General features: G+C 38.3%; 1 long non-coding RNA gene across 2 annotated transcripts; it reads left to right on the top strand.

The window, feature by feature from the left end:
- Nucleotides 1-377: 377 nt before the first annotated feature.
- LOC121311323 lies at nucleotides 378-5,246 on the top strand. 2 transcript variants are annotated; one of them, XR_005949183.1, is made up of 5 exons: nucleotides 378-853; nucleotides 1,069-1,123; nucleotides 2,941-2,989; nucleotides 3,570-3,651; nucleotides 4,938-5,246. It is a non-coding gene; the product is annotated as an uncharacterized LOC121311323 (long non-coding RNA). The 2 variants fall into 2 exon arrangements; XR_005949182.1 differs by lacking the exon at nucleotides 4,938-5,246 and having other exon boundaries at nucleotides 3,570-3,811.
- The last annotated feature ends 8,714 nt before the right edge of the window (nucleotides 5,247-13,960 follow it).

Raw genomic sequence — 13,960 nt, 5'->3', positions numbered from 1 at the left:
CCTTTCAGCTCCGTGAATTGCTCTAGCTCCTGCGCAGAGCGAGTGCTTTTGTCACCGTTCACGCTGTAAGCCTGCTAGCAATCAACTGAACTGAACTGAAAACAGACATATCCTCCCAACTCAGCACCCCTCGACCATCCTCGCAGTAAGCATAGACACAATGAAGCGTTCTTCCTTTGTATAAGTAAGTGATCAGCAGATGTGTCAGCTGCACGAAGAGCACAGCGTGTGGTTTTCCACTGCGCAGAATAAATGATTTTTTTTCCCCCTATGGGTAAATATCAGGACTATCTTCCTATGCATCGGGACGCGGGACATTTGCCAGGAAATCGGGACTGCCCCGACCAAATAGGCACTGCTGGCATGTATGCATTATCTGAAAATCAAATGAACTGAATAACGATCTCGTAAATGCGCGATTTTATTACAAACTCAACACAAGAGCAAATGGAATTGAGATGTCAAATGTGTGTTTTGCAAAACGCGTTTTCCTTCTTTGTCCACTATTACAACAAATGATTCCCACGCCGCAGACTTGCATTTTTCAGTGAGCTTCTGTTCATGGAATTCGTTTTTCTTAAGTTTTTCTTTCACGTCCTTCATAAACAAATCCAGATGATCTGAAAGAAACCCCTTCGATATGGGTCACGTCTCTGCTGCTGCGCTCTGCTAGCCGCGTCATGTGTTACAGAGGGAAGCCAATCCGCGCAACAGGAATTCAAAACAATGACAGCTATTCATATATGAATGAGTATTTTACAATAAAACATCTTGAAAATCCATTCAGGAAGAAAAAGCAAAACAATCAGATGAAAAACAGTTCGACACAAGTAAAGGAAATAACAAAATACAGGTACATACACATAAATACATGCATAATTATAAAATAAAAAAAAATTCTAGGGCTTTATATTAAATAACATTATATATTTTCATTAAAGTCAAACTTTGTTTTATTTTTTATACGCTTTAAAGATTCTATATCCTCCTATATGCATTTAGAGCAGAATGTAATAATTTTGACACATGAATATGACTGATATTTCGCTTTGGTATCCTGCCTGCCAGTGAGTCAGTCCTGCTCAACAGAGACACACGGGAATACAGTTTGCCGTACTGTAAGGTGAGAGAATCATTTTATAAAATAGAATATTTAGACTATAAGTCTACCACGTATATATTATAAATTGTATTTTATCGAAATACATTGTTTAAGGATGTAGGTGGGGTGGTGGATACGATAACTTTAGACAATTTACTGAATAATACCTACACTTCAGAACTGGGATTGGAAAATACGCCGTCATTTTGCACATTATGAAAAGCAGATGGAAATGTGGCTTTTCCGTAACTAGTGTTACTGAATACTTCAACAGAAACGTTTAACGCTTTTACAACCTATCTTCTAAATGTTTTATCTAGTATTGTATTTGTGGGTGGGGAATGTTACTCACAAAAGGTAAAATAATATCCAAGATGGTACGCAATCTTTCTCCGGGTGGGGGTGGGACGGGGATTGATTCACAAATGTTATGACCTCGAAATTTCTTAAATTGCTGTGTTAATAGTAAATGTTTTGCAACTTGCTTATGTATACAGGATTTAAACTGAACGTCGGTTTTTAATGATTTATACCCGATTTCTGTTTACTATTCAATATTTTCTCATTACTATTTTCTAGGAAATACACAATAACTTGATAAAAATGCTGTTTTATTTTGACTCCGACATTGTAATAAGCAGCCCTACACTGTATCCTAGGATACTGCAGAGGCTTGACGTCAGAGGTTCAAACGTGGTTCTCTGTCGCGTCCTAAACACATTATTACCTGATTATGTTGGCCAATCAAAGTCTGATTATTGTGGCAATTGCTGGGCGTAGTAACTACTAGCTTGATCAAAAACGAAATTGAAATACACGAAAATATAATATCTTTAGTGGATGAGGAATGAGGAGAAAACGTAAATTATTTTACGAATCTTCAAAATAAAACAAAGGTATCAAGGTGTACAAAAAGCAACAATAGCAGAAGTGGTTCAGGTGAGGCAGAGGATGCACAGCGCTGCAAACACTGCAGCATCGAGGCACATGAGCACCCTGACAATAAAAGAACACACTGAAAAATAAGAGACATATTAAACTAAAACAAGAAAGTGAACTGAGAGAGACAAGCAATCCATGCATGCTGCTGTTCCACTCGCTTTAATAAAACAGAGCGCAGAATTTGCATCTGAGGGACAAACTCCTGGCAGTTTGACTTGTCCAGTCTTGCACTTTACGAAGAAGTCTCCTGTGGCCAAGGAACTGAGAACTGCATTGTATTTCCATTGCATCATGCATTTCCATGTAGTTTAGGATTTTAACTCCAGCCAGCAATAATAATGATGTAGGAGGGGCAAATCAGGGGCCAGAAATAAGCCTCTTTGCTAGATTTTCTTTTCAAGCGATCATATCTTCTTCAGACCAGCTCTGAGGGTGAGCTGCTCTGAGGGGATCAGAGACTGGCATCAGTAACTTACTGATCAAATACTTTCTAGACTTTGATGATACAGTTTAATATTTATATACGTATATAATATACACAGGGTGAGGGCAGCAGTGTGGAGTAGAGATTAGGGCTCTGGACTCTTAATTAGAGGGTCATGGATTCAATCCACGGTGGGGACACTGCTGCTGTACCCTTGAGCAAGGCACTTTACCTAGATTGCTCCAGTACAAACCCATCTGTATAAATGGGTAATTGTATGTAAAAATAATGTGTTATCTTGTAACAATTGTAAATCACCCTGGATAAGGGCGTCAGCTAAGAAATAAATAATAATAATGGCAAAAAACTCTCTGCACAAGACAGGTTTCATAACATTTAGACTTGGTTCACTATAAAGAATTAGAACATAACTGCACTTGCTAATATTTGAGTTGTTTTTTTGGAATTGCAGCAACAAGAGTGTCTTATCCAGCATCCAGGATTTCTGCAGCACTGATAAGGTATGTGTATCTTGTCAAATGAATGGCGTGCAGTGAACCCAATTGACATCCTATGCAATTGTTTTTTAAATTGTGATTGTCATAACAAGATTATGACTGCCTATATTACAAATGTGTGACTGTTGTCCTCTGGTAAATTCACACCGTACTAAAGAGCCATCAATTGAAAATAATAATATTATTATTATTATGATTGTTATTATTATTCATTTAGCAGATGCTTTTATCCAAAGCGACTTAGACTTAGGGGGTGAACTATGCATCAACAACTGCTGCTGCTGTCATAGTCTCTTCCAATAGGCTCTCGTTTGTTTAATGTCTTATCTGAAGGACCGAGCACAAGGAGGTTAATTGACTTGCTCAGGGTCTCACACACACTGTGGGTCAGTGGCTGAGCTGGGATTTGAAGCCCCTTTCTTAACCACTGGACCACCACACCTCCTGTTATGATATAATGCAACACAGATAGTTATTTGTTTTTTGTCAGAAAAACGCTTTGATACAGTTAATATACCATATCTTAGGTCTTGATCCCTGAAGGTTGACACCCACCACTTATCTTTGTTTTTTCTTACAACAGATTCACCCAACTACCTTGACCATGTATCGGAACAAGTGGACAAATACAGGGGGCAGACTGTGTCTCTGGAGAAGCCAGCAGGGTATCCAATGAGAACTGGGGGGCTAGATGACACAATCTATGCAGAAATGGAGGATGAGCTTGAAGCATGGGAAGATTTGTACCTTCCTGAAAGAGTAGAGATGAGAGTTATTGGTGCCATTGATATGTTCGAGTCTGGCAGTGAACCTGCAGCTGATCATTCTGGCAGGCAGAGATGGCAACATCTATGCTTATGAAAATTAGGTGTTGCACCAAGTGGCTGACAGCTTGCAGGACCTCTTACAAAATGGAATTTAGTTTCCTGGAACCAAAGTCTACAATTATGGGAAATGTTTTGCTCCTATGGTAAGAATATAAAACTAGTCAAAGTCAAAGCTGTAATGACCAGGGTGCTGTGAACACAATGTCTATGCCTCTCTTCACTGTCAGAGGAGGATATAGAGAATGGCAACAATTGGGATGTGGGTGTGGTCATTATGTTTTGAAACCTTTACTACATTTTTCTACAGATTGATATACAGAGTCTCCTAAACTGGTCTAGGGACCCAGTTGAAACACGTCAAGCATAGAACTGATTGCATGTCATTCATACAGTAATGATAAACATAAATGACAAATCTTAGACATCAAGAAAAAAAAAATCATGAAAAAGCTGCAATTACATTTTCTAGAAAACCACTTTTCCAATTCTGACAAAACTAAATGTGGACATTATTAGCAGTCTAAGTAATTCTGAGTATCACAATCTGGGGTTATATGGAATTGGCCTGTTTGCCTGTCTGTATCATGGACCGTGTTTGAAAGTGGTTTTACGTATGTGTAGAGAAAAGCTTTTTCAACTATGATGAAGCTTGGTCTTGACAATTTACTTAACCTATTGACAGTAATATAATCTGGGGTTATATGAAGATCACCGGTCTGCATTTCACACTCACATTGCTATATAATCTGGGGTTATATGAAGATCACCGGTCTGCATGTCACACTCACATTGTTATATAATCTGGGGTTATATGAAGACCACCATTCTGCATGTCACACTCACATTGCTATATAATCTGGGGTTATATGAAGACCACCGGTCTGCATGTCACACTCACATTGCTATATAATCTGGGGTTATATGAAGATCACCAGTCTGCATGTCACACTCACATTGCTATATAATCTGGGGTTATATGAAGACCACCGGTCTGCATGTCACACTCACATTGCTACATGTGTCTACAGTGCTTGGTCCTGGTGCTCTATTTTTGGATGTCATTGTTTAATGTTGAATGGCAGGGATGCTTGTCACTGACATGTTTGTTCTGGTTTGTTTTAAAGACGGAAGAAGAATATGATAAATTAATGCAGGATGAAGAAGTAAAGAAAATGAAAGAGGAGACCAGAAAATTCAACAAAAGCAAAGAAGCCGAATTTCTGGGCATACTGGCCCGCATTGAAGAAAAAGAGAATGCAGAAAAGGTTGCATCCAGTGAAGTTATGCCTTCTAATCACCACTGCCCCAAGAATGTAGTAGTTCAGTTGTGGAAGCATGCAGATGAATCGTTCAGATTTCATTTAAGTGATGCCTATTATGAGATGTGGTGCAAGATCTTCCAGCTGCTAGGGCTGACAAGTGAAGAGCTGAAAAGTAACGGAACTACAAAAGATTTAGAAGTGAGTAGTTTTCGTAAATCTCGAGAAACTACTCACTTCTAAATCTTTTGTAGTCATTTTTGTATTACTTTAGTATAAATACATGTTAATTTGGATTCATATGTTGTTTTTTTCTGACTTTATGTGAATGGAAAGACGCACATTTGCCCGTTTTCCCATTGGAAATAGTGATATTTTGAAATATCACTGTCCTGGTCACAAAAGCAAAGTTTGTGGGGAATAATAGCTATTTTCTATACTTTTGAGGCATAAGCAATTAGGAAATAACACTTACTATCCAGGAACAAAACTTGTGTTACATAGTGTTATCAAAGGGCTTGCTCAACTCCAGAGAAAACTTGAATCTTAATTCACAGCATTCACTTTGGGTGCTTTGGTCAAAGAGAAATATTACATTTTACCGTAAGACCAGCACTCACTTCAAATTTACAAAAAGATTATTTAAGACATTTTTTTCTTTTTTTAAATGGCAGCTACGCAAGCACAGACAGACATGTTGTGGCTAGATGCCTTCCTCAGAGTGCATTCAAACAAACTTAATTACATTTTTATACAACTGATTGGTGATTATTATAATTTGTTAATTAATTTGCTCTTAAAGGGAAAGTTAACATTACAATAAAACAATATACAAAAGAAAAACAAGCTATTTTTATTTCTGTAGTTTAATTGTAGTGTTGGCTTTCCTTTTTTATAATAATCACCAATCAATTACTGTGAATCCATAAATATTTGCGAGCCTTTTATGGTGCATTCTTCATTTATGAAAAAAAAAAAAAACGCAAACATTGTTGGCACTAATATTATAGGAGTAACTACCCAGTGGAGTGACAGAGCAGGTTAATAAACTAAATGTATTGAGTGCAAAATGAAATCAGGTCATATATGTCAGAGGGTGAGAGGTTTGTATTAAATAGTCCAATTACAATATCCTTTAAATGAGTTCAGAAAGTTTAACCTCAGAAATCATTTCAATTAACTGACAAGGATGAAAGAAAACTAAAGAAGGGACCCAGTTGAATCACGTCAAGCATAGAACTGGTTGCAAGTCATTCTTACAGTAATAATAATAAACACAAATGACAAATCTTAGACATCAAGAAAAAAAAAATCATCAAAAAGCTGCAATTACATTTTCTAGAAAACCGCTTTTCCAATTCTGACAAAAGTAGATGTGGACATTATTAGCAGTCTAAGTAATTCTGAGTATCACAATCTGGGGTTATATGGAATTGGCCTGTTTGCCTGTCTGTATCATGGACTGTGATTGAAAGTGGTTTATGTATGTGTAGAGAAAATCTTTTTCAACTATGATGAAGCTTGGTCTTCATAGTTGAATGGCAGGGATGCTTGTCACTGATGTGTTTGTTCTAGTTTGTTTTAAAGACGGAAGAAGAATACGATGAATTAATGTAGGATGAAGAAGTAAAGAAAATGAAAGAGGAGACCAGGGAATTCATCAAAAGCAAAGAAGCCAAATTTCTGGGCATACTGGCCCGCATTGAAGAAAAAGAGAATGCAGAAAAGGTTGCATCCAATGAAGTTATGCCTTCTAATCACCACTGCACCAAGAATGTAGTAGTTCAGTTGTGGAAGCATGCAGATGAATCGTTCATATTTCATTTAAGTGATGCCTAGTATGAGATGTGGTGCACGATCTTCCAGCTGCTAGGGCTGGCACGTGAAGAGCTTAAGAGTAACGGGACTTGTAGAAAGTTGATGCGCGTTTCAGAGCTCTTCCATGTGCCGCACAGACTCTCCTCTTGAGTACATCCTGATTTTTAAAGTCAGTGTCTTTGGTCCTGAAAAGAGAATTGTCCCACAACTGCAAATGGCACCCAAACAGTTGCATGTTAACTGCCAATGCAGGATGAGTATTTTTGAAGAGTACTCAATAGATTATCAAAGGGTTTGCTCAGCTCTAAAGAAAACTTGAATCTCAATTCACAGCATTCACTTTGGGTGCTTTGGTGAAAGAGAAATATTCCATTTTATCGAAAGACCAGCACTCACTTCAAATTTACAAAAAGATTATTTAAGACATTTTTTTCTTTTTCTAAATGGCATCTACGCAAGCACAGACAGACACGATGTGGCTAGATGCCTTCCTCAGAGTGCATTCAAACAAACTTAATTACATTTTTATACAACTGATTGGTGATTATTATAATTTGTTAATGTGCTCTTAAAGGGAAAGTCAACATTACAATACAACAATATACAAAAGAAAAACAAGCTATTTTTATTTCTGTAGTTTAATTGTAGTGTTGGCTTTCCTTTTTTATAATAATCACCAATCAATTACTGTGAAGCCATAAATATTTGCAAGCCTTTTATGGTGCATTTCATGTATGGGGGGAAAAAAAAAAAAAAAAAAAAAAACTGCAAACATTGTTGGCACTAATATCAAACTCCATTAACAATACAGAGTTCATATGTTGCGACAGGTAGCCAACCTTTCTGGAGCAAAATAGGTTTTATGGGTGTGATTTGCCAAATATTTTGGTCACAAATATGTATGGCTTTACAGTATATAAAAAAATAATTCATTTTGCTTGACACACCGAGCAAGGCATCCAGCTGCAATGCATTTGTGCTTGCTTGTCTCCCGTTTCTTAGAGTCTAAAATGAATAAATATTTCATGTATTATTGAAGAGAGGACAGTAATCTATTCAGCAAACCAAGATATAGCATCATCCGTACCTTGGAAACAATAACCAGGATTCTGAGGTAAAACTTAAAAGAAACTAAGTCAGGTAAACAGTTGTTTGGCTTAAGCCTAACGTTTATTAACTTTGTTTCTTGTGTAAGTTTTACCCAAGGTGTTAAACAGAGATATGAGTGGGATTGTCTGCAGTTCCGTGCTGCTACTGTTGTAAACACATACAAAGGCAAAGTTGCCATGCCACCTAAAGCAACGAGAGGGAAGGGTGTGCAAGACTGCAATTCAGAAATGGGCAGAGCCAAAAGTGGGCTGGGCCAGTCCCAACACCTGAAGCTGGAATTTTATATCGGTTTTGTCACTCATTTCCGAATCCAAGTCCTGCACTACCCCATTGAAAACCAAGGCATTCAAATCAATACATATATTAAGCACTGGTCCCCTTGTTGAAGCAATTAAGAACGTTTTATTCTTTGCTTACTTTTTTTTCTTTAATTTGAAGACACACAGAGTTTTTCAAGAACAAAAAGATATGAATCGATTAGTGGACGAGTGATATTTTTGGCAATGCTCGAAGCTTAGATATATTTAAAAGCCAAGGTTAGCACTCTTTGAAATACACAGTTGTGTTCAAAAGTTTGGAAACAGCAAGATTAGGACTGGTGATTGTATTGAAGGTTTTCCTTACTCAGTTCCCTTTCTTAATATCTTGGAACCCCTGAGTGGATGATCCTCATGTGCTGTTTCCAAACTTTTGAACACTCCAGTTTATAGTTATGCACTGACACTCATCATGGGATATTGCAATTTTGGCCAGAATTCATCTATTAGGCAACTTTTTGTTGACCTGCTGCTAAATGTTTAACTGTCAGTGTTACGTGGTAAAATAGTTAATAGATTTAATATAAAAATGTACACATTTTATTCCCATTTATTTGAATATACTTGTGGTATCAACAGAATACTGAATGATCGCTGGTGGTATCAGAAAGCTGGCGTGTCAGCATCGCAGGTGCCTTGCCTTGTGATAAATTGTGATTCTATTATTTTTCATTTAATGTAGAAAAAAAAAGATTAATTTTGTTTCGGAATAAAAAAAAAGACTCATATTTTAAGTGTTGTATTTAACATGTATTCATAATGTGATGTGATTTCATTCTTTTTTCATTTAGAAACAAAAAAGTGTGACTAAGGTTCATCTCAAATGCCTCTCGTTTAATTGGGACAGCCACTTACTCAGGATATTTTTAGTTCTCCCGAAGCATCCCGATAAAGCAGCGCAGACTGTATAGTGCCTAAAGGGATGCAATCCTGTATATCTACCTAGGAAAGAAGCTCAAAAGGCAAAACTCTCTTTTACTGTGGTGTTTGGTGAGCCAAATAAAATAGCATACATTTGTATAGCATTTAAAGGGATACATACAGCTATGTCATGTGTATCTACGTTCTGTATACAGCCAGATTTTCTGATTATCCCTGTGTTTCAATTTTAAGAATATATATTTTTCACTGTAAATCTAAAAATATAGTTTTGGAAAGTGCTGCACTGACATTACTGATTATTTCTGTATCAATAAAGAAAATTTGATGAAGAATTTCTCTCTCTGTCATCAGTCTGCCTAGCTATTGCTATGGTATTATTTGAAAAAAAAAAAACTAATTCTCTTTAGATAAAAAGCTGTTTGCTGTTTTTAAATTCTCTCTTAAATTGTTCAAGGCTACACAGTACATAATCAATAATTACATGCAGTACATTGAACATAGCAATTTGTAATATGGAAATAATTAATAAAACATTAACTCATTAAGTACTAAGTAACTTTACAGAAAGATTATAACACAAATAATTTACATGTCTTCTACTGGAAAAATAAGTACATATTGACAGATATATACACAGTATATTAGGTTAGTTCTGCTGTGCTGAGTTGTCTTTCCTATACTGTGCTACCAATAACGCTACTACCAGAAACAAAATGTGTCAAAAATGAATACCTCTCACCCATGTTGCCAAACATTACACATACAAACTGTGTTCTGTACATTTTAAGGATACTAAAACCAGCCTACAAAAAAAGGAAACTTTTTAAAATTATTATTTAAAATGCATACGTGACGTGGCGTTTTGTAGAGGGCGCGGGTTTATTTCTATGGTAGTGTGTATTGTGTGATATGGTAGTGGTAGTGTGTAGTGTGATATGAAAACAGTGGTATTGTTTTCTTTAGTGCGGAGAAGCAATCTGAATATTATTACAAACATTGCTGCACATGAATTCAAAAGCAAAAATCCACCTGTGTGTGTAAAATGGCATGTGATGCGCGGTATTAACACAACATCAACAAAGTGATGCTTCAGATCGGCAAGCGAGTCAGAATCGGGGGATAGATGCAGGTAATGCGCATCACTCGAAAATACTTCACACTTTCCAGACACTGGCCAAACTAGCAAGGGAAACGTTACCTATAGTGATCAGGTTTTTTTTTTTTTTTTTTTTTTTTTTTTTGGTGTGTGTGATCTTATTTTCTGTTATGAGCAGAATAGGCTAATCCACGAAAAGCAAAACGGTGTTTTTTTTTTTTAACTTTGTGCAACGCCCCCTTTTCCACATTTATTTCTTGAAGAGTTTATTTAAGCTAAATTTGACAGTTTTCACTAGTGTGCACAGCTTGAAAGAAACGCTATTACCTTATGTGTAATTAGGTAATTTGCCACTTTGTTTATTGCGAAGAAACTACAATGGCAGGGCATGCAATCGAATTCCATAACTATAATTCAATACCCCTCATTAATTGGATCTTGCTCAACTAACTCCACCGTTGAAAAATTAGAACATTTTGAGCTCTAAACACAGAAGGTCTAATAATATCTTTCCCGAACCCTTCAACTATCCCAGAACGACATAACCACCGCAAATACCATGTCTTTATTTACTTTTGCATTCACGTATCCAGATATAACGATTGCATAACATCACAGGAAAATTGACCGCTGAGGAGTATCTTTAACCCGGTTGACACTGCGACACAGGCACAGGAAATTGGCCGAGGAAACGGAGCCTGTCAAAGATCTTTTATTTGGGCTTAAAAAAAACCCTGCTTGGCAACAGTAAGAAATGCACCAAAGACGGCACGCCTCTCCAAGATGGCACGCCTCTCCAAGATGGCACGCCTCTCCAAGATGGCACGCCTCTCCAAGATGATACGCCTCTCCAAGATGACACGCCTCTCCAAGATGACACGCCTCTCCAAGATGACACGCCTCTCCAAGATGGCACGCCTCTCCAAGATGGCACGCCTCTCCAAGATGATACGCCTCTCCAAGATGGCACGCCTCTCCAAGATGACTGAAGTTTATTGTCCATTTGTTTACTGTCATGCTATTCATTTAATTTAGAAACTTTTAATTTACATTTAAATACACTGGAGCTAGAACATGCATATTTAAACACTGTGCTACACGTTTAACCAGGGTCTTAATAAGATGCTTATACAACACAAATAAAGCGATCACTAATTGACGCGCTTTCATTCGTTAACTTGAATGCTGGCTGCACCTTTCTGAATATTTTCTAGTTTTAATAAAATGAAAATGAATAACATGCTGTTTTAATAGCATTACATTGGGATTTGTATAATTATTTGTTTGCAAGATGTCGTTTGCATATTTTGAGAAAAATAGTAGGAAAAATATATTTGCTTTTTCTATTTTCATTATCATCGGAAGTAGTTATTTCTGACATGTATTAGTTGATTGGTGTAGTGTCGCAAAGGTTTGCTCATTGCCTTATCTGACCTGCTAGAGAATGTAATCCAGTACCCCTGCCTACAGTAAATAAGCAACATTGTACTTTTAATAGTCTCTTGCGCCCCCTGGTGCCTATGTATTGCACAACTCGTGTATGAGGTGGGGTCGAAAGCAAAACATATAGTGAAGTTTACAGAGTAGATTGTTGTCTATAGGCAATTTGTGAGACCTGTACGATGTTAGTTTCTTTTTTCTTTAAGTGTAGGTAACCATTCTTTTGTATGTCGTGTTCATTTCATTCGTACAACATTAGTCCTCCAGTATAAGGTTTCTGTTATGGAATGTAGGTGCCATTGAGAAACATGAATAATATCTCTGCTGCCCTTTAGCGGTGCATTTTGTAATTTTACATTAGACACGTGCATTGATTAAGCACGCGATTGCCAGCAGGTTGTAAAAATGAAAAATAAAATAAAAGAACCCCCTTCGGTCACAATTTTATAATCATTTTTAAAGCAATTTGAAAACCCGTTTATGTGCACTCTGTGGGAAAAGACGTTGCACTGCCATGGCAAGACTTTAAATGAAGTAGACACACAGATAGATAGAGCACAGATTCCAGCGTGATCCGTTAGCACTCAGAAGAGGAAAAACAAAACAGAAGAAGAAAATAAAATACAATATATTGATTGGAACGGTAGTTCCTCGTACAAGTTAGAAAAACTTGTTTGCAACTACCGAGAGTCTCTATACAGCTCCAAGTGTTTAGTTGTTTTAACCATGTTGCAGCGGCAAAACTAAATCACTTCGAATTACCATCTGTAGAAGTATCAGAAGACTGAAACTTTCTTAACTCAAATGTGAAAAAAACGTACATACCTCTTATACACAATGAGAAATAAATCGTCAAACTGTTATTCTCCTCTTCAGTCTACTTTTTAATAGTTTATGTAGCGACTATTCAAACAGAAAAGCTAAACAACTGGACATCTACCAATCATGTGATTCCACATGTTGGTCAACGTCAAAATAAACCAGGGTGTGCAAGCAGTTTGATATCCACACCATTTATATTAAACAAATTATTTAGGTTTTAAAACAGCACAAAACGCAGTGGGGAAAAAAATACAGTGGTTTGAACTTGCAACATGACGTTCTTGAAGAGCACACGGCCTTAACCTGCTTGAAATGCATTCATTTTTTAAGCTTACATCGAAGCCTGACCAGCTTCAAATTTCCTCTGTGAAAATTTCTAGTTTCCTGTTTGTTAGGGTAGATACCATTAGATAATTTTAGCATAACAGAGTGTGGTCAGGTGCAATGAATGAAGCAGGTCCACACAATCTTTCTCCCAAAACAGTGCTTGTTTTAATGATAACAATAACAAAATTAATAACAAAACACCACAAATAAGTCTGGGGGGTTGACCTCGCCCTCCATTGGGGTGGAGGAAGGCCGCTCGTGGAGTGTCGATGGGAAGTAGCCCCGTGGGGGGAGGGGGTGAAGTGCTGTGGGGGTCCTGTCCTTGGACTCGCCATCCGGGGTCGGTTGGAGGGAGGAGCGGGGGTAACTGCCATGGGAGCTGATGCCGACGCATCCTCATACCCCTCAGCCAATCGGACTGCTGCCTCTAGCGTGGTGGGTCGATGCCTGGTGACCCAGTTCTGGGTGTCCGGCCCCAGCACCTTCAAAAACTGCTCTATAGCAATCAGCTCAGTGATCTTCTCTGCACTGTTGGTGCCGGGGCAGAGCCACCGGGTCACATTATCCACTAGTTGCTGGGCCACCACGCAGGGTCGCAGTCCTGGGGGTCGCTGGTACTCCCGGAACCGGCGGCAGTGTGTCTCTTCTGCGATGTCAAGCCGTTGGAGAATGGCCTGCTTCACCTGGTCATACACCAGGGCTTGCTCATGTGTCAGGGCATGGTAGGCTGCCTGGGCCTCTCCAATCAAATTTGGGCCCAACTGGGTAGCCCACCACTCCCGAGGCCACTGAGCTGCTGTTGCCTGCCTTTCAAAGGCAACTAAGTAAGCCTCGGGGTCATCCTCCAGCGACATCTTCACTACCCTTACCCTTGGTAAGGGTACTGCTGGTTGAACCACCGGTTCCCTCCCCCGATTGGCCTCCAGGAACAAGCCATGCATCCTCTCCATCATGGCCGTCAATGATTGTTGATGCCTCCGCTCCTGCGCCTCCAACAGCACTGCCAATGCGGTTGGGTCCATTATAATCCCTCTTCTTGACACCAAGTGTGGTCAGGTGCAGTGAATGAAGCAGGT

Source organism: Polyodon spathula, unplaced genomic scaffold (assembly GCF_017654505.1).
Source record: "Polyodon spathula isolate WHYD16114869_AA unplaced genomic scaffold, ASM1765450v1 scaffolds_3105, whole genome shotgun sequence".
Taxonomy (NCBI): Eukaryota; Metazoa; Chordata; class Actinopteri; order Acipenseriformes; family Polyodontidae; genus Polyodon; species Polyodon spathula.
Note: the sequence above shows the minus strand (reverse complement) of the source record. Positions and strands in the feature narration are given on the sequence as shown.